This window comes from Dendrobates tinctorius, unplaced genomic scaffold, assembly GCF_039654945.1.
Source record: "Dendrobates tinctorius isolate UK_male_01 unplaced genomic scaffold, ASM3965494v1 ptg000251l, whole genome shotgun sequence".
NCBI lineage: Eukaryota > Metazoa > Chordata > Amphibia > Anura > Dendrobatidae > Dendrobates > Dendrobates tinctorius.
In genome coordinates this window covers 11,493,384-11,514,935 of record NW_027361918.1, presented here as the reverse complement: position 1 = coordinate 11,514,935, position 21,552 = coordinate 11,493,384, and the positions used below count along the sequence as shown (strand labels likewise).

Sequence of the window (21,552 nt, the reverse complement as noted above, 5' to 3'; positions counted from 1 at the left end):
GGTTTGCTAGAAAATTGCCCGACTGTATTTGTAGGCCATAATTCACATTGTGAACTCCGTAGATGTTCTTCAAATATGGGAGAAAGGAATCTGTACTTAAAAAAAAAAAAAAAAAAAGCACTCAATGGCACATTTGACTATAAGTAAACTGTGACATGGTGTGGCGTGAAACTGATAATGGCGTTCGTCGGGCATGGGGGATTAGCTCAAGTGGTAGAGCGCTCGCTTAGCATGCGAGAGGTAGCGGGATCGATGCCCGCATTCTCCAATACAATCTTTGGATTCCTTTTTCAGTTGGCCGAGTGAATTGTTTATGCCACCTGCTCGTGGCACACACGTCCAAACCTTGAAGACTTTCAACAATGGCTAAATCAAGCCTTCGATAGCTCAGCTGGTAGAGCGGAGGACTGTAGATCTAAATTAGCAATCCTTAGGTCGCTGGTTCAATTCCGGCTCGAAGGAAGTTTTGTGTATTCTATCAGATGTTTTCAACCTTCTGGCAAATACCAGACAGCTATGCTCTTTCTGGACATGTAGACAGAAACACAACCGGAAAGTTTTTTCTCCAGTTTGCCTTGTGAATTCAAATCTTAGGCAGCAACAGTGCTTTTACTTTATGGAGATGCTGAGCACCAATGTGAAAACGTCTTCAACTGTAGCATGCTACCCAAGCAAAAGGAACCAACGTCCCTGGGTGGACTCGAACCACCAACCTTTCGGTTAACAGCCGAACGCGCTAACCGATTGCGCCACAGAGACACAAACACCTGCCGAACTTTCGTCTAACAGCCGGACGCACCCACCAGTTTTAACCGGAACCTTAAACAATGGTCAGACACCATTTCCTCTAATGATTTTCAACAATAATATGACACAAGAAAGCAAAAAAAAACAAAGAAACAATTGCAGAACCCCAGGAGTACTCTAGTCGCCAACAAATATGTAATGGCTGAAAATTTACATGTCATCGACATGAACACAAACAGTCATTAGAATTTTACTCTGTACATCTGTTAACACAAGCAGAGTGGCGCAGCGGAAGCGTGCTGGGCCCATAACCCAGAGGTCGATGGATCAAAACCATCCTCTGCTAAATTGTGCTGCATTACAACTTTTTTCTACAAACTAGGTAAGTTTTTTTTCATTCCCCCAGTTTGGTTCTCTATATACAGAGAAATGGTTTACTAGAAAATTGCACGACTGTATTTGTAGGCCATAATTCACATTGTGAAACCCAGCGGTCAATGGATTGAAACCAACCTCTTCTAAATAGTTGTGTTTTATAAACTTCATCATTGCATATCAACTGAACTTTTCTGTCAACAGCAAACGTGTCTCGGATCAAAAACACTAGTCAAAATCCTAAATCCCAGTACAACTCGTGCCAAAGGACCAGAAGGAGATTCGCGACCTCTCAGCATTTTCTATATTCAAACCAAACCATAAAAGATCAATCTTTTCGCTTGGGATTGTGCTGCATTACAACTTTTTTCTACAAACTAGGTAAGTTTTTTTTCATTCCCCCAGTTTGGTTCTCTATATACAGAGAAATGGTTTACTAGAAAATTGCTCGACTGTATTTGTAGGCCATAATTCACATTGTGAAACCCAGCGGTCGATGGATCGAAACCAACCTCTGCTAAATAGTTGTGTTTTATAAACTTCATCATTGCATATCAACTGAACTTTTCTGTCAACAGCAAACGTGTCTCGGATCAAAAACACTAGTCAAAATCCTAAATCCCAGTACAACTCGTGCCAAAGGACCAGAAGGAGATTCGCGACCTCTCAGCATTTTCTATATTCAAACCAAACCATAAAAGGTCAATCTTTTTGCTTGGGATTGTGCTGCATTACAACTTTTTTCTACAAACTAGGTAAGTTTTTTTTACTCCCCCAGTCTGGTTCTCTACCTACATAGAAATGGTTTGCTAGAAAATTGCCCGACTGTATTTGTAGGCCATAATTCACATTGTGAAACCCAGCGGTCGATGGATCGAAACCAACCTCTGCTAAATAGTTGTGATTTATAAACTTCATCATTGCATATCAACTGAACTTTTCTGTCAACAGCAAACGTGTCTCGGATCAAAAACACTAGTCAAAATCCTAAATCCCAGTACAACTCGTGCCAAAGGACCAGAAGGAGATTCGCGACCTCTCAGCATTTTCTATATTCAAACCAAACCATAAAAGGTCAATCTTTTTGCTTGGGATTGTGCTGCATTACAACTTTTTTCTACAAACTAGGTAAGTTTTTTTTACTCCCCCAGTCTGGTTCTCTACATACATAGAAATGGTTTGCTAGAAAATTGCCCGACTGTATTTGTAGGCCATAATTCACATTGTGAAACCCAGCGGTCGATGGATCGAAACCAACCTCTGCTAAATAGTTGTGATTTATAAACTTCATCATTGCATATCAACTGAACTTTTCTGTCAACAGCAAACGTGTCTCGGATCAAAAACACTAGTCAAAATCCTAAATCCCAGTACAACTCGTGCCAAAGGACCAGAAGGAGATTCGCGACCTCTCAGCATTTTCTATATTCAAACCAAACAATAAAAGGTCAATCTTTTTGCTTGGGATTGTGCTGCATTACAACTTTTTTCTACAAACTAGGTAAGTTTTTTTTACTCCCCCAGTCTGGTTCTCTACATACATAGAAATGGTTTGCTAGAAAATTGCCCGACTGTATTTGTAGGCCATAATTCACATTGTGAACTCCGTAGATGTTCTTCAAATATGGGAGAAAGGAATCTGTACTTAAAAAAAAAAAAAAAAAAAGCACTCAATGGCACATTTGACTATAAGTAAACTGTGACATGGTGTGGCGTGAAACTGATAATGGCGTTCGTCGGGCATGGGGGATTAGCTCAAGTGGTAGAGCGCTCACTTAGCATGCGAGAGGTAGCGGGATCGATGCCCGCATTCTCCAATACAATCTTTGGATTCCTTTTTCAGTTGGCCGAGTGAATTGTTTATGCCACCTGCTCGTGGCACACACGTCCAAACCTTGAAGACTTTCAACAATGGCTAAATCAAGCCTTCGATAGCTCAGCTGGTAGAGCGGAGGACTGTAGATCTAAATTAGCAATCCTTAGGTCGCTGGTTCAATTCCGGCTCGAAGGAAGTTTTGTGTATTCTATCAGATGTTTTCAACCTTCTGGCAAATACCAGACAGCTATGCTCTTTCTGGACATGTAGACAGAAACACAACCGGAAAGTTTTTTCTCCAGTTTGCCTTGTGAATTCAAATCTTAGGCAGCAACAGTGCTTTTACTTTATGGAGATGCTGAGCACCAATGTGAAAACGTCTTCAACTGTAGCATGCTACCCAAGCAAAAGGAACCAACGTCCCTGGGTGGACTCGAACCACCAACCTTTCGGTTAACAGCCGAACGCGCTAACCGATTGCGCCACAGAGACACAAACGCCTGCCGAACTTTCGTCTAACAGCCGGACGCACCCACCAGTTTTAACCGGAACCTTAAACAATGGTCAGACACCATTTCCTCTAATGATTTTCAACAATAATATGACACAAGAAAGCAAAAAAAAACAAAGAAACAATTGCAGAACCCCAGGAGTACTCTAGTCGCCAACAAATATGTAATGGCTGAAAATTTACATGTCATCGACATGAACACAAACAGTCATTAGAATTTTACTCTGTAAATCTGTTAACACAAGCAAAGTGGCGCAGCGGAAGCGTTCTGGGCCCATAACCCAGAGGTCGATGGATCGAAACCATCCTCTGCTAAATTGTGCTGCATTACAACTTTTTTCTACAAACTAGGTAAGTTTTTTTTCATTCCCCCAGTTTGGTTCTCTATATACAGAGAAATGGTTTACTAGAAAATTGCACGACTGTATTTGTAGGCCATAATTCACATTGTGAAACCCAGCGGTCAATGGATTGAAACCAACCTCTTCTAAATAGTTGTGTTTTATAAACTTCATCATTGCATATCAACTGAACTTTTCTGTCAACAGCAAACGTGTCTCGGATCAAAAACACTAGTCAAAATCCTAAATCCCAGTACAACTCGTGCCAAAGGACCAGAAGGAGATTCGCGACCTCTCAGCATTTTCTATATTCAAACCAAACCATAAAAGATCAATCTTTTCGCTTGGGATTGTGCTGCATTACAACTTTTTTCTACAAACTAGGTAAGTTTTTTTTCATTCCCCCAGTTTGGTTCTCTATATACAGAGAAATGGTTTACTAGAAAATTGCTCGACTGTATTTGTAGGCCATAATTCACATTGTGAAACCCAGCGGTCGATGGATCGAAACCAACCTCTGCTAAATAGTTGTGTTTTATAAACTTCATCATTGCATATCAACTGAACTTTTCTGTCAACAGCAAACGTGTCTCGGATCAAAAACACTAGTCAAAATCCTAAATCCCAGTACAACTCGTGCCAAAGGACCAGAAGGAGATTCGCGACCTCTCAGCATTTTCTATATTCAAACCAAACCATAAAAGGTCAATCTTTTTGCTTGGGATTGTGCTGCATTACAACTTTTTTCTACAAACTAGGTAAGTTTTTTTTACTCCCCCAGTCTGGTTCTCTACATACATAGAAATGGTTTGCTAGAAAATTGCCCGACTGTATTTGTAGGCCATAATTCACATTGTGAAACCCAGCGGTCGATGGATCGAAACCAACCTCTGCTAAATAGTTGTGATTTATAAACTTCATCATTGCATATCAACTGAACTTTTCTGTCAACAGCAAACGTGTCTCGGATCAAAAACACTAGTCAAAATCCTAAATCCCAGTACAACTCGTGCCAAAGGACCAGAAGGAGATTCGCGACCTCTCAGCATTTTCTATATTCAAACCAAACCATAAAAGGTCAATCTTTTTGCTTGGGATTGTGCTGCATTACAACTTTTTTCTACAAACTAGGTAAGTTTTTTTTACTCCCCCAGTCTGGTTCTCTACATACATAGAAATGGTTTGCTAGAAAATTGCCCGACTGTATTTGTAGGCCATAATTCACATTGTGAAACCCAGCGGTCGATGGATCGAAACCAACCTCTGCTAAATAGTTGTGATTTATAAACTTCATCATTGCATATCAACTGAACTTTTCTGTCAACAGCAAACGTGTCTCGGATCAAAAACACTAGTCAAAATCCTAAATCCCAGTACAACTCGTGCCAAAGGACCAGAAGGAGATTCGCGACCTCTCAGCATTTTCTATATTCAAACCAAACCATAAAAGGTCAATCTTTTTGCTTGGGATTGTGCTGCATTACAACTTTTTTCTACAAACTAGGTAAGTTTTTTTTACTCCCCCAGTCTGGTTCTCTACATACATAGAAATGGTTTGCTAGAAAATTGCCCGACTGTATTCGTAGGCCATAATTCACATTGTGAACTCCGTAGATGTTCTTCAAATATGGGAGAAAGGAATCTGTACTTAAAAAAAAAAAAAAAAAAAGCACTCAATGGCACATTTGACTATAAGTAAACTGTGACATGGTGTGGCGTGAAACTGATAATGGCGTTCGTCGGGCATGGGGGATTAGCTCAAGTGGTAGAGCGCTCGCTTAGCATGCGAGAGGTAGCGGGATCGATGCCCGCATTCTCCAATACAATCTTTGGATTCCTTTTTCAGTTGGCCGAGTGAATTGTTTATGCCACCTGCTCGTGGCACACACGTCCAAACCTTGAAGACTTTCAACAATGGCTAAATCAAGCCTTCGATAGCTCAGCTGGTAGAGCGGAGGACTGTAGATCTAAATTAGCAATCCTTAGGTCGCTGGTTCAATTCCGGCTCGAAGGAAGTTTTGTGTATTCTATCAGATGTTTTCAACCTTCTGGCAAATACCAGACAGCTATGCTCTTTCTGGACATGTAGACAGAAACACAACCGGAAAGTTTTTTCTCCAGTTTGCCTTGTGAATTCAAATCTTAGGCAGCAACAGTGCTTTTACTTTATGGAGATGCTGAGCACCAATGTGAAAACGTCTTCAACTGTAGCATGCTACCCAAGCAAAAGGAACCAACGTCCCTGGGTGGACTCAAACCACCAACCTTTCGGTTAACAGCCGAACGCGCTAACCGATTGCGCCACAGAGACACAAACGCCTGCCGAACTTTCGTCTAACAGCCGGACGCACCCACCAGTTTTAACCGGAACCTTAAACAATGGTCAGACACCATTTCCTCTAATGATTTTCAACAATAATATGACACAAGAAAGCAAAAAAAAACAAAGAAACAATTGCAGAACCCCAGGAGTACTCTAGTCGCCAACAAATATGTAATGGCTGAAAATTTACATGTCATCGACATGAACACAAACAGTCATTAGAATTTTACTCTGTACATCTGTTAACACAAGCAGAGTGGCGCAGCGGAAGCGTGCTGGGCCCATAACCCAGAGGGCGATGGATCAAAACCATCCTCTGCTAAATTGTGCTGCATTACAACTTTTTTCTACAAACTAGGTAAGTTTTTTTTCATTCCCCCAGTTTGGTTCTCTATATACAGAGAAATGGTTTACTAGAAAATTGCACGACTGTATTTGTAGGCCATAATTCACATTGTGAAACCCAGCGGTCAATGGATTGAAACCAACCTCTTCTAAATAGTTGTGTTTTATAAACTTCATCATTGCATATCAACTGAACTTTTCTGTCAACAGCAAACGTGTCTCGGATCAAAAACACTAGTCAAAATCCTAAATCCCAGTACAACTCGTGCCAAAGGACCAGAAGGAGATTCGCGACCTCTCAGCATTTTCTATATTCAAACCAAACCATAAAAGATCAATCTTTTCGCTTGGGATTGTGCTGCATTACAACTTTTTTCTACAAACTAGGTAAGTTTTTTTTCATTCCCCCAGTTTGGTTCTCTATATACAGAGAAATGGTTTACTAGAAAATTGCTCGACTGTATTTGTAGGCCATAATTCACATTGTGAAACCCAGCGGTCGATGGATCGAAACCAACCTCTGCTAAATAGTTGTGTTTTATAAACTTCATCATTGCATATCAACTGAACTTTTCTGTCAACAGCAAACGTGTCTCGGATCAAAAACACTAGTCAAAATCCTAAATCCCAGTACAACTCGTGCCAAAGGACCAGAAGGAGATTCGCGACCTCTCAGCATTTTCTATATTCAAACCAAACCATAAAAGGTCAATCTTTTTGCTTGGGATTGTGCTGCATTACAACTTTTTTCTACAAACTAGGTAAGTTTTTTTTACTCCCCCAGTCTGGTTCTCTACATACATAGAAATGGTTTGCTAGAAAATTGCCCGACTGTATTTGTAGGCCATAATTCACATTGTGAAACCCAGCGGTCGATGGATCGAAACCAACCTCTGCTAAATAGTTGTGATTTATAAACTTCATCATTGCATATCAACTGAACTTTTCTGTCAACAGCAAACGTGTCTCGGATCAAAAACACTAGTCAAAATCCTAAATCCCAGTACAACTCGTGCCAAAGGACCAGAAGGAGATTCGCGACCTCTCAGCATTTTCTATATTCAAACCAAACCATAAAAGGTCAATCTTTTTGCTTGGGATTGTGCTGCATTACAACTTTTTTCTACAAACTAGGTAAGTTTTTTTTACTCCCCCAGTCTGGTTCTCTACATACATAGAAATGGTTTGCTAGAAAATTGCCCGACTGTATTTGTAGGCCATAATTCACATTGTGAAACCCAGCGGTCGATGGATCGAAACCAACCTCTGCTAAATAGTTGTGATTTATAAACTTCATCATTGCATATCAACTGAACTTTTCTGTCAACAGCAAACGTGTCTCGGATCAAAAACACTAGTCAAAATCCTAAATCCCAGTACAACTCGTGCCAAAGGACCAGAAGGAGATTCGCGACCTCTCAGCATTTTCTATATTCAAACCAAACCATAAAAGGTCAATCTTTTTGCTTGGGATTGTGCTGCATTACAACTTTTTTCTACAAACTAGGTAAGTTTTTTTTACTCCCCCAGTCTGGTTCTCTACATACATAGAAATGGTTTGCTAGAAAATTGCCCGACTGTATTTGTAGGCCATAATTCACATTGTGAACTCCGTAGATGTTCTTCAAATATGGGAGAAAGGAATCTGTACTTAAAAAAAAAAAAAAAAAAAGCACTCAATGGCACATTTGACTATAAGTAAACTGTGACATGGTGTGGCGTGAAACTGATAATGGCGTTCGTCGGGCATGGGGGATTAGCTCAAGTGGTAGAGCGCTCGCTTAGCATGCGAGAGGTAGCGGGATCGATGCCCGCATTCTCCAATACAATCTTTGGATTCCTTTTTCAGTTGGCCGAGTGAATTGTTTATGCCACCTGCTCGTGGCACACACGTCCAAACCTTGAAGACTTTCAACAATGGCTAAATCAAGCCTTCGATAGCTCAGCTGGTAGAGCGGAGGACTGTAGATCTAAATTAGCAATCCTTAGGTCGCTGGTTCAATTCCGGCTCGAAGGAAGTTTTGTGTATTCTATCAGATGTTTTCAACCTTCTGGCAAATACCAGACAGCTATGCTCTTTCTGGACATGTAGACAAAAACACAACCGGAAAGTTTTTTCTCCAGTTTGCCTTGTGAATTCAAATCTTAGGCAGCAACAGTGCTTTTACTTTATGGAGATGCTGAGCACCAATGTGAAAACGTCTTCAACTGTAGCATGCTACCCAAGCAAAAGGAACCAACGTCCCTGGGTGGACTCGAACCACCAACCTTTCGGTTAACAGCCGAACGCGCTAACCGATTGCGCCACAGAGACACAAACGCCTGCCGAACTTTCGTCTAACAGCCGGACGCACCCACCAGTTTTAACCGGAACCTTAAACAATGGTCAGACACCATTTCCTCTAATGATTTTCAACAATAATATGACACAAGAAAGCAAAAAAAAACAAAGAAACAATTGCAGAACCCCAGGAGTACTCTAGTCGCCAACAAATATGTAATGGCTGAAAATTTACATGTCATCGACATGAACACAAACAGTCATTAGAATTTTACTCTGTAAATCTGTTAACACAAGCAGAGTGGCGCAGCGGAAGCGTGCTGGGCCCATAACCCAGAGGTCGATGGATCGAAACCATCCTCTGCTAAATTGTGCTGCATTACAACTTTTTTCTACAAACTAGGTAAGTTTTTTTTCATTCCCCCAGTTTGGTTCTCTATATACAGAGAAATGGTTTACTAGAAAATTGCACGACTGTATTTGTAGGCCATAATTCACATTGTGAAACCCAGCGGTCAATGGATTGAAACCAACCTCTTCTAAATAGTTGTGTTTTATAAACTTCATCATTGCATATCAACTGAACTTTTCTGTCAACAGCAAACGTGTCTCGGATCAAAAACACTAGTCAAAATCCTAAATCCCAGTACAACTCGTGCCAAAGGACCAGAAGGAGATTCGCGACCTCTCAGCATTTTCTATATTCAAACCAAACCATAAAAGATCAATCTTTTCGCTTGGGATTGTGCTGCATTACAACTTTTTTCTACAAACTAGGTAAGTTTTTTTTCATTCCCCCAGTTTGGTTCTCTATATACAGAGAAATGGTTTACTAGAAAATTGCTCGACTGTATTTGTAGGCCATAATTCACATTGTGAAACCCAGCGGTCGATGGATCGAAACCAACCTCTGCTAAATAGTTGTGTTTTATAAACTTCATCATTGCATATCAACTGAACTTTTCTGTCAACAGCAAACGTGTCTCGGATCAAAAACACTAGTCAAAATCCTAAATCCCAGTACAACTCGTGCCAAAGGACCAGAAGGAGATTCGCGACCTCTCAGCATTTTCTATATTCAAACCAAACCATAAAAGGTCAATCTTTTTGCTTGGGATTGTGCTGCATTACAACTTTTTTCTACAAACTAGGTAAGTTTTTTTTACTCCCCCAGTCTGGTTCTCTACATACATAGAAATGGTTTGCTAGAAAATTGCCCGACTGTATTTGTAGGCCATAATTCACATTGTGAAACCCAGCGGTCGATGGATCGAAACCAACCTCTGCTAAATAGTTGTGATTTATAAACTTCATCATTGCATATCAACTGAACTTTTCTGTCAACAGCAAACGTGTCTCGGATCAAAAACACTAGTCAAAATCCTAAATCCCAGTACAACTCGTGCCAAAGGACCAGAAGGAGATTCGCGACCTCTCAGCATTTTCTATATTCAAACCAAACCATAAAAGGTCAATCTTTTTGCTTGGGATTGTGCTGCATTACAACTTTTTTCTACAAACTAGGTAAGTTTTTTTTACTCCCCCAGTCTGGTTCTCTACATACATAGAAATGGTTTGCTAGAAAATTGCCCGACTGTATTTGTAGGCCATAATTCACATTGTGAAACCCAGCGGTCGATGGATCGAAACCAACCTCTGCTAAATAGTTGTGATTTATAAACTTCATCATTGCATATCAACTGAACTTTTCTGTCAACAGCAAACGTGTCTCGGATCAAAAACACTAGTCAAAATCCTAAATCCCAGTACAACTCGTGCCAAAGGACCAGAAGGAGATTCGCGACCTCTCAGCATTTTCTATATTCAAACCAAACCATAAAAGGTCAATCTTTTTGCTTGGGATTGTGCTGCATTACAACTTTTTTCTACAAACTAGGTAAGTTTTTTTTACTCCCCCAGTCTGGTTCTCTACATACATAGAAATGGTTTGCTAGAAAATTGCCCGACTGTATTTGTAGGCCATAATTCACATTGTGAAACCCAGCGGTCGATGGATCGAAACCAACCTCTGCTAAATAGTTGTGATTTATAAACTTCATCATTGCATATCAACTGAACTTTTCTGTCAACAGCAAACGTGTCTCGGATCAAAAACACTAGTCAAAATCCTAAATCCCAGTACAACTCGTGCCAAAGGACCAGAAGGAGATTCGCGACCTCTCAGCATTTTCTATATTCAAACCAAACCATAAAAGGTCAATCTTTTTGCTTGGGATTGTGCTGCATTACAACTTTTTTCTACAAACTAGGTAAGTTTTTTTTACTCCCCCAGTCTGGTTCTCTACATACATAGAAATGGTTTGCTAGAAAATTGCCCGACTGTATTTGTAGGCCATAATTCACATTGTGAAACCCAGCGGTCGATGGATCGAAACCAACCTCTGCTAAATAGTTGTGATTTATAAACTTCATCATTGCATATCAACTGAACTTTTCTGTCAACAGCAAACGTGTCTCGGATCAAAAACACTAGTCAAAATCCTAAATCCCAGTACAACTCGTGCCAAAGGACCAGAAGGAGATTCGCGACCTCTCAGCATTTTCTATATTCAAACCAAACCATAAAAGGTCAATCTTTTTGCTTGGGATTGTGCTGCATTACAACTTTTTTCTACAAACTAGGTAAGTTTTTTTTACTCCCCCAGTCTGGTTCTCTACATACATAGAAATGGTTTGCTAGAAAATTGCCCGACTGTATTTGTAGGCCATAATTCACATTGTGAACTCCGTAGATGTTCTTCAAATATGGGAGAAAGGAATCTGTACTTAAAAAAAAAAAAAAAAAAGCACTCAATGGCACATTTGACTATAAGTAAACTGTGACATGGTGTGGCGTGAAACTGATAATGGCATTCGTCGGGCATGGGGGATTAGCTCAAGTGGTAGAGCGCTCGCTTAGCATGCGAGAGGTAGCGGGATCGATGCCCGCATTCTCCAATACAATCTTTGGATTCCTTTTTCAGTTGGCCGAGTGAATTGTTTATGCCACCTGCTCGTGGCACACACGTCCAAACCTTGAAGACTTTCAACAATGGCTAAATCAAGCCTTCGATAGCTCAGCTGGTAGAGCGGAGGACTGTAGATCTAAATTAGCAATCCTTAGGTCGCTGGTTCAATTCCGGCTCGAAGGAAGTTTTGTGTATTCTATCAGATGTTTTCAACCTTCTGGCAAATACCAGACAGCTATGCTCTTTCTGGACATGTAGACAGAAACACAACCGGAAAGTTTTTTCTCCAGTTTGCCTTGTGAATTCAAATCTTAGGCAGCAACAGTGCTTTTACTTTATGGAGATGCTGAGCACCAATGTGAAAACGTCTTCAACTGTAGCATGCTACCCAAGCAAAAGGAACCAACGTCCCTGGGTGGACTCAAACCACCAACCTTTCGGTTAACAGCCGAACGCGCTAACCGATTGCGCCACAGAGACACAAACGCCTGCCGAACTTTCGTCTAACAGCCGGACGCACCCACCAGTTTTAACCGGAACCTTAAACAATGGTCAGACACCATTTCCTCTAATGATTTTCAACAATAATATGACACAAGAAAGCAAAAAAAAAACAAAGAAACAATTGCAGAACCCCAGGAGTACTCTAGTCGCCAACAAATATGTAATGGCTGAAAATTTACATGTCATCGACATGAACACAAACAGTCATTAGAATTTTACTCTGTACATCTGTTAACACAAGCAGAGTGGCGCAGCGGAAGCGTGCTGGGCCCATAACCCAGAGGTCGATGGATCAAAACCATCCTCTGCTAAATTGTGCTGCATTACAACTTTTTTCTACAAACTAGGTAAGTTTTTTTTCATTCCCCCAGTTTGGTTCTCTATATACAGAGAAATGGTTTACTAGAAAATTGCACGACTGTATTTGTAGGCCATAATTCACATTGTGAAACCCAGCGGTCAATGGATTGAAACCAACCTCTTCTAAATAGTTGTGTTTTATAAACTTCATCATTGCATATCAACTGAACTTTTCTGTCAACAGCAAACGTGTCTCGGATCAAAAACACTAGTCAAAATCCTAAATCCCAGTACAACTCGTGCCAAAGGACCAGAAGGAGATTCGCGACCTCTCAGCATTTTCTATATTCAAACCAAACCATAAAAGATCAATCTTTTCGCTTGGGATTGTGCTGCATTACAACTTTTTTCTACAAACTAGGTAAGTTTTTTTTCATTCCCCCAGTTTGGTTCTCTATATACAGAGAAATGGTTTACTAGAAAATTGCTCGACTGTATTTGTAGGCCATAATTCACATTGTGAAACCCAGCGGTCGATGGATCGAAACCAACCTCTGCTAAATAGTTGTGTTTTATAAACTTCATCATTGCATATCAACTGAACTTTTCTGTCAACAGCAAACGTGTCTCGGATCAAAAACACTAGTCAAAATCCTAAATCCCAGTACAACTCGTGCCAAAGGACCAGAAGTAGATTCGCGACCTCTCAGCATTTTCTATATTCAAACCAAACCATAAAAGGTCAATCTTTTTGCTTGGGATTGTGCTGCATTACAACTTTTTTCTACAAACTAGGTAAGTTTTTTTTACTCCCCCAGTCTGGTTCTCTACATACATAGAAATGGTTTGCTAGAAAATTGCCCGACTGTATTTGTAGGCCATAATTCACATTGTGAAACCCAGCGGTCGATGGATCGAAACCAACCTCTGCTAAATAGTTGTGATTTATAAACTTCATCATTGCATATCAACTGAACTTTTCTGTCAACAGCAAACGTGTCTCGGATCAAAAACACTAGTCAAAATCCTAAATCCCAGTACAACTCGTGCCAAAGGACCAGAAGGAGATTCGCGACCTCTCAGCATTTTCTATATTCAAACCAAACCATAAAAGGTCAATCTTTTTGCTTGGGATTGTGCTGCATTACAACTTTTTTCTACAAACTAGGTAAGTTTTTTTTACTCCCCCAGTCTGGTTCTCTACATACATAGAAATGGTTTGCTAGAAAATTGCCCGACTGTATTTGTAGGCCATAATTCACATTGTGAAACCCAGCGGTCGATGGATCGAAACCAACCTCTGCTAAATAGTTGTGATTTATAAACTTCATCATTGCATATCAACTGAACTTTTCTGTCAACAGCAAACGTGTCTCGGATCAAAAACACTAGTCAAAATCCTAAATCCCAGTACAACTCGTGCCAAAGGACCAGAAGGAGATTCGCGACCTCTCAGCATTTTCTATATTCAAACCAAACCATAAAAGGTCAATCTTTTTGCTTGGGATTGTGCTGCATTACAACTTTTTTCTACAAACTAGGTAAGTTTTTTTTACTCCCCCAGTCTGGTTCTCTACATACATAGAAATGGTTTGCTAGAAAATTGCCCGACAGTATTTGTAGGCCATAATTCACATTGTGAACTCCGTAGATGTTCTTCAAATATGGGAGAAAGGAATCTGTACTTAAAAAAAAAAAAAAAAAAAGCACTCAATGGCACATTTGACTATAAGTAAACTGTGACATGGTGTGGCGTGAAACTGATAATGGCGTTCGTCGGGCATGGGGGATTAGCTCAAGTGGTAGAGCGCTCGCTTAGCATGCGAGAGGTAGCGGGATCGATGCCCGCATTCTCCATTACAATCTTTGGATTCCTTTTTCAGTTGGCCGAGTGAATTGTTTATGCCACCTGCTCGTGGCACACACGTCCAAACCTTGAAGACTTTCAACAATGGCTAAATCAAGCCTTCGATAGCTCAGCTGGTAGAGCGGAGGACTGTAGATCTAAATTAGCAATCCTTAGGTCGCTGGTTCAATTCCGGCTCGAAGGAAGTTTTGTGTATTCTATCAGATGTTTTCAACCTTCTGGCAAATACCAGACAGCTATGCTCTTTCTGGACATGTAGACAGAAACACAACCGGAAAGTTTTTTCTCCAGTTTGCCTTGTGAATTCAAATCTTAGGCAGCAACAGTGCTTTTACTTTATGGAGATGCTGAGCACCAATGTGAAAACGTCTTCAACTGTAGCATGCTACCCAAGCAAAAGGAACCAACGTCCCTGGGTGGACTCGAACCACCAACCTTTCGGTTAACAGCCGAACGCGCTAACCGATTGCGCCACAGAGACACAAACGCCTGCCGAACTTTCGTCTAACAGCCGGACGCACCCACCAGTTTTAACCGGAACCTTAAACAATGGTCAGACACCATTTCCTCTAATGATTTTCAACAATAATATGACACAAGAAAGCAAAAAAAAACAAAGAAACAATTGCAGAACCCCAGGAGTACTCTAGTCGCCAACAAATATGTAATGGCTGAAAATTTACATGTCATCGACATGAACACAAACAGTCATTAGAATTTTACTCTGTACATCTGTTAACACAAGCAGAGTGGCGCAGCGGAAGCGTGCTGGGCCCATAACCCAGAGGTCGATGGATCGAAACCATCCTCTGCTAAATTGTGCTGCATTACAACTTTTTTCTACAAACTAGGTAAGTTTTTTTTCATTCCCCCAGTTTGGTTCTCTATATACAGAGAAATGGTTTACTAGAAAATTGCACGACTGTATTTGTAGGCCATAATTCACATTGTGAAACCCAGCGGTCAATGGATTGAAACCAACCTCTTCTAAATAGTTGTGTTTTATAAACTTCATCATTGCATATCAACTGAACTTTTCTGTCAACAGCAAACGTGTCTCGGATCAAAAACACTAGTCAAAATCCTAAATCCCAGTACAACTCGTGCCAAAGGACCAGAAGGAGATTCGCGACCTCTCAGCATTTTCTATATTCAAACCAAACCATAAAAGATCAATCTTTTCGCTTGGGATTGTGCTGCATTACAACTTTTTTCTACAAACTAGGTAAGTTTTTTTTCATTCCCCCAGTTTGGTTCTCTATATACAGAGAAATGGTTTACTAGAAAATTGCTCGACTGTATTTGTAGGCCATAATTCACATTGTGAAACCCAGCGGTCGATGGATCGAAACCAACCTCTGCTAAATAGTTGTGTTTTATCAACTTCATCATTGCATATCAACTGAACTTTTCTGTCAACAGCAAACGTGTCTCGGATCAAAAACACTAGTCAAAATCCTAAATCCCAGTACAACTCGTGCCAAAGGACCAGAAGGAGATTCGCGACCTCTCAGCATTTTCTATATTCAAACCAAACCATAAAAGGTCAATCTTTTTGCTTGGGATTGTGCTGCATTACAACTTTTTTCTACAAACTAGGTAAGTTTTTTTTACTCCCCCAGTCTGGTTCTCTACATACATAGAAATGGTTTGCTAGAAAATTGCCCGACTGTATTTGTAGGCCATAATTCACATTGTGAAACCCAGCGGTCGATGGATCGAAACCAACCTCTGCTAAATAGTTGTGATTTATAAACTTCATCATTGCATATCAACTGAACTTTTCTGTCAACAGCAAACGTGTCTCGGATCAAAAACACTAGTCAAAATCCTAAATCCCAGTACAACTCGTGCCAAAGGACCAGAAGGAGATTCGCGACCTCTCAGCATTTTCTATATTCAAACCAAACCATAAAAGGTCAATCTTTTTGCTTGGGATTGTGCTGCATTACAACTTTTTTCTACAAACTAGGTAAGTTTTTTTTACTCCCCCAGTCTGGTTCTCTACATACATAGAAATGGTTTGCTAGAAAATTGCCCGACTGTATTTGTAGGCCATAATTCACATTGTGAAACCCAGCGGTCGATGGATCGAAACCAACCTCTGCTAAATAGTTGTGATTTATAAACTTCATCATTGCATATCAACTGAACTTTTCTGTCAACAGCAAACGTGTCTCGGATCAAAAACACTAGTCAAAATCCTAAATCCCAGTACAACTCGTGCCAAAGGACCAGAAGGAGATTCGCGACCTCTCAGCATTTTCTATATTCAAACCAAACCATAAAAGGTCAATCTATTTGCTTGGGATTGTGCTGCATTACAACTTTTTTCTACAAACTAGGTAAGTTTTTTTTACTCCCCCAGTCTGGTTCTCTACATACATAGAAATGGTTTGCTAGAAAATTGCCCGACTGTATTTGTAGGCCATAATTCACATTGTGAACTCCGTAGATGTTCTTCAAATATGGGAGAAAGGAATCTGTACTTAAAAAAAAAAAAAAAAAAAGCACTCAATGGCACATTTGACTATAAGTAAACTGTGACATGGTGTGGCGTGAAACTGATAATGGCGTTCGTCGGGCATGGGGGATTAGCTCAAGTGGTAGAGCGCTCGCTTAGCATGCGAGAGGTAGCGGGATCGATGCCCGCATTCTCCAATACAATCTTTGGATTCCTTTTTCAGTTGGCCGAGTGAATTGTTTATGCCACCTGCTCGTGGCACACACGTCCAAACCTTGAAGACTTTCAACAATGGCTAAATCAAGCCTTCGATAGCTCAGCTGGTAGAGCGGAGGACTGTAGATCTAAATTAGCAATCCTTAGGTCGCTGGTTCAATTCCGGCTCGAAGGAAGTTTTGTGTATTCTATCAGATGTTTTCAACCTTCTGGCAAATACCAGACAGCTATGCTCTTTCTGGACATGTAGACAGAAACACAACCGGAAAGTTTTTTCTCCAGTTTGCCTTGTGAATTCAAATCTTAGGCAGCAACAGTGCTTTTACTTTATGGAGATGCTGAGCACCAATGTGAAAACGTCTTCAACTGTAGCATGCTACCCAAGCAAAAGGAACCAACGTCCCTGGGTGGACTCGAACCACCAACCTTTCGATTAACAGCCGAACGCGCTAACCGATTGCGCCACAGAGACACAAACGCCTGCCGAACTTTCGTCTAACAGCCGGACGCACCCACCAGTTTTAACCGGAACCTTAAACAATGGTCAGACACCATTTCCTCTAATGATTTTCAACAATAATATGACACAAGAAAGCAAAAAAAAACAAAGAAACAATTGCAGAACCCCAGGAGTACTCTAGTCGCCAACAAATATGTAATGGCTGAAAATTTACATGTCATCGACATGAACACAAACAGTCATTAGAATTTTACTCTGTACATCTGTTAACACAAGCAGAGTGGCGCAGCGGAAGCGTGCTGGGCCCATAACCCAGAGGTCGATGGATCGAAACCATCCTCTGCTAAATTGTGCTGCATTACAACTTTTTTCTACAAACTAGGTAAGTTTTTTTTCATTCCCCCAGTTTGGTTCTCTATATACAGAGAAATGGTTTACTAGAAAATTGCACGACTGTATTTGTAGGCCATAATTCACATTGTGAAACCCAGCGGTCAATGGATTGAAACCAACCTCTTCTAAATAGTTGTGTTTTATAAACTTCATCATTGCATATCAACTGAACTTTTCTGTCAACAGCAAACGTGTCTCGGATCAAAAACACTAGTCAAAATCCTAAATCCCAGTACAACTCGTGCCAAAGGACCAGAAGGAGATTCGCGACCTCTCAGCATTTTCTATATTCAAACCAAACCATAAAAGATCAATCTTTTCGCTTGGGATTGTGCTGCATTACAACTTTTTTCTACAAACTAGGTAAGTTTTTTTTCATTCCCAAGGCAAACTGGAGAAAAAACTTTCCGGTTGTGTTTCTGTCTACATGTCCAGAAAGAGCATAGCTGTCTGGTATTTGCCAGAAGGTTGAAAACATCTGATAGAATACACAAAACTTCCTTCGAGCCGGAATTGAACCAGCGACCTAAGGATTGCTAATTTAGATCTACAGTCCTCCGCTCTACCAGCTGAGCTATCGAAGGCTTGATTTAGCCATTGTTGAAAGTCTTCAAGGTTTGGACGTGTGTGCCACGAGCAGGTGGCATAAACAATTCACTCGGCCAACTGAAAAAGGAATCCAAAGATTGTATTGGAGAATGCGGGCATCGATCCCGCTACCTCTCGCATGCTAAGCGAGCGCTCTACCACTTGAGCTACTCCCCCATGCCCGACGAACGCCATTATCAGTTTCACGCCACACCATGTCACAGTTTACTTATAGTCAAATGTGCCATTGAGTGCTTTTTTTTTTTTTTTTTTTAAGTACAGATTCCTTTCTCCCATATTTGAAGAACATCTACGGAGTTCACAATGTGAATTATGGCCTACAAATACAGTCGGGCAATTTTCTAGCAAACCATTTCTATGTATGTAGAGAACCAGACTGGGGGAGTAAAAAAAACTTACCTAGTTTGTAGAAAAAAGTTGTAATGCAGCACAATCCCAAGCAAAAAGATTGACCTTTTATGGTTTGGTTTGAATATAGAAAATGCTGAGAGGTCGCGAATCTCCTTCTGGTCCTTTGGCACGAGTTGTACTGGGATTTAGGATTTTGACTAGTGTTTTTGATCCGAGACACGTTTGCTGTTGACAGAAAAGTTCAGTTGATATGCAATGATGAAGTTTATAAATCACAACTATTTAGCAGAGGTTGGTTTCGATCCATCGACCGCTGGGTTTCACAATGTGAATTATGGCCTACAAATACAGTCGGGCAATTTTCTAGCAAACCATTTCTATGTATGTAGAGAACCAGACTGGGGGAGTAAAAAAAACTTACCTAGTTTGTAGAAAAAAGTTGTAATGCAGCACAATCCCAAGCAAAAAGATTGACCTTTTATGGTTTGGTTTGAATATAGAAAATGCTGAGAGGTCGCGAATCTCCTTCTGGTCCTTTGGCACGAGTTGTACTGGGATTTAGGATTTTGACTAGTGTTTTTGATCCGAGACACGTTTGCTGTTGACAGAAAAGTTCAGTTGATATGCAATGATGAAGTTTATAAAACACAACTATTTAGCAGAGTGGCGCAGCGGAAGCGTGCTGGGCCCATAACCCAGAGGTCGATGGATCGAAACCATCCTCTGCTAAATTGTGCTGCATTGCATCTTTTTCTACAAACTAGCTAAGTTTTTTTTCACTTCCCCATTTTGGTTCTCTATATACAGAGAAATGGTTTGCTAGAAAATTGCTCGACTGTATTTGTAGACCATAATTCACATTGTGAAACCCAGCGGTCAATGGATTGAAACCAACCTCTGCTAAATAGTTGTGTTTTATAAACTTCATCATTGCATATCAACTGAACTTTTCTGTCAACAGCAAACGTGTCTCGGATCAAAAACACTAGTCAAAATCCTAAATCCCAGTACAACTCGTGCCAAAGGACCAGAAGGAGATTCGCGACCTCTCAGCATTTTCTATATTCAAACCAAACCATAAAAGATCAATCTTTTCGCTTGGGATTGTGCTGCATTACAACTTTTTTCTACAAACTAGGTAAGTTTTTTTTCATTCCCCCAGTTTGGTTCTCTATATACAGAGAAATGGTTTACTAGAAAATTGCTCGACTGTATTTGTAGGCCATAATTCACATTGTGAAACCCAGCGGTCGATGGATCGAAACCAACCTCTGCTAAATAGTTGTGTTTTATAAACTTCATCATTGCATATCAACTGAACTTTTCTGTCAACAGCAAACGTGTCTCGGATCAAAAACACTAGTCAAAATCCTAAATCCCAGTACAACTCGTGCCAAAGGACCAGAAGGAGATTCGCGACCTCTCAGCATTTTCTATATTCAAACCAAACCATAAAAGATCAATCTTTTCGCTTGGGATTGTGCTGCATTACAACTTTTTTCTACAAACTAGGTAAGTTTTTTTTCATTCCCCCAGTTTGGTTCTCTATATACAGAGAAATGGTTTACTAGAAAATTGCTCGACTGTATTTGTAGGCCATAATTCACATTGTGAAACCCAGCGGTCGATGGATCGAAACCAACCTCTGCTAAATAGTTGTGTTTTATAAACTTCATCATTGCATATCAACTGAACTTTTCTGTCAACAGCAAACGTGTCTCGGATCAAAAACACTAGTCAAAATCCTAAATCCCAGTACAACTCGTGCCAAAGGACCAGAAGGAGATTCGCGACCTCTCAGCATTTTCTATATTCAAACCAAACCATAAAAGGTCAATCTTTTTGCTTGGGATTGTGCTGCATTACAACTTTTTTCTACAAACTAGGTAAGTTTTTTTTACTCCCCCAGTCTGGTTCTCTACATACATAGAAATGGTTTGCTAGAAAATTGCCCGACTGTATTTGTAGGCCATAATTCACATTGTGAAACCCAGCGGTCGATGGATCGAAACCAACCTCTGCTAAATAGTTGTGATTTATAAACTTCATCATTGCATATCAACTGAACTTTTCTGTCAACAGCAAACGTGTCTCGGATCAAAAACACTAGTCAAAATCCTAAATCCCAGTACAACTCGTGCCAAAGGACCAGAAGGAGATTCGCGACCTCTCAGCATTTTCTATATTCAAACCAAACCATAAAAGGTCAATCTTTTTGCTTGGGATTGTGCTGCATTACAACTTTTTTCTACAAACTAGGTAAGTTTTTTTTACTCCCCCAGTCTGGTTCTCTACATACATAGAAATGGTTTGCTAGAAAATTGCCCGACTGTATTTGTAGGCCATAATTCACATTGTGAACTACGTAGATGTTCTTCAAATATGGGAGAAAGGAATCTGTACTTAAAAAAAAAAAAAAAAAAAGCACTCAATGGCACATTTGACTATAAGTAAACTGTGACATGGTGTGGCGTGAAACTGATAATGGCGTTCGTCGGGCATGGGGGATTAGCTCAAGTGGTAGAGCGCTCGCTTAGCATGCGAGAGGTAGCGGGATCGATGCCCGCATTCTCCAATACAATCTTTGGATTCCTTTTTCAGTTGGCCGAGTGAATTGTTTATGCCACCTGCTCGTGGCACACACGTCCAAACCTTGAAGACTTTCAACAATGGCTAAATC

At 40.5% G+C, this 21,552-nt stretch overlaps 4 non-coding genes across 4 annotated transcripts; all 4 read right to left on the bottom strand.

Moving 5' to 3' along the window:
- Positions 1 to 685: 685 nt before the first annotated feature.
- On the bottom strand, positions 686 to 759 carry TRNAN-GUU (transfer RNA asparagine (anticodon GUU)). The gene has a single exon. It is a non-coding gene; the product is annotated as a tRNA-Asn (tRNA).
- Positions 760 to 3,356: 2,597 nt separating this feature from the next.
- Positions 3,357 to 3,430, bottom strand: TRNAN-GUU (transfer RNA asparagine (anticodon GUU)). Its single transcript has one exon. It is a non-coding gene; the product is annotated as a tRNA-Asn (tRNA).
- Positions 3,431 to 8,698: 5,268 nt separating this feature from the next.
- On the bottom strand, positions 8,699 to 8,772 carry TRNAN-GUU (transfer RNA asparagine (anticodon GUU)). Its single transcript has one exon. It is a non-coding gene; the product is annotated as a tRNA-Asn (tRNA).
- A 6,014-nt stretch (positions 8,773 to 14,786) lies between these two features.
- TRNAN-GUU (transfer RNA asparagine (anticodon GUU)) lies at positions 14,787 to 14,860 on the bottom strand. The gene has a single exon. It is a non-coding gene; the product is annotated as a tRNA-Asn (tRNA).
- Between the last annotated feature and the right edge of the window lie 6,692 nt (positions 14,861 to 21,552).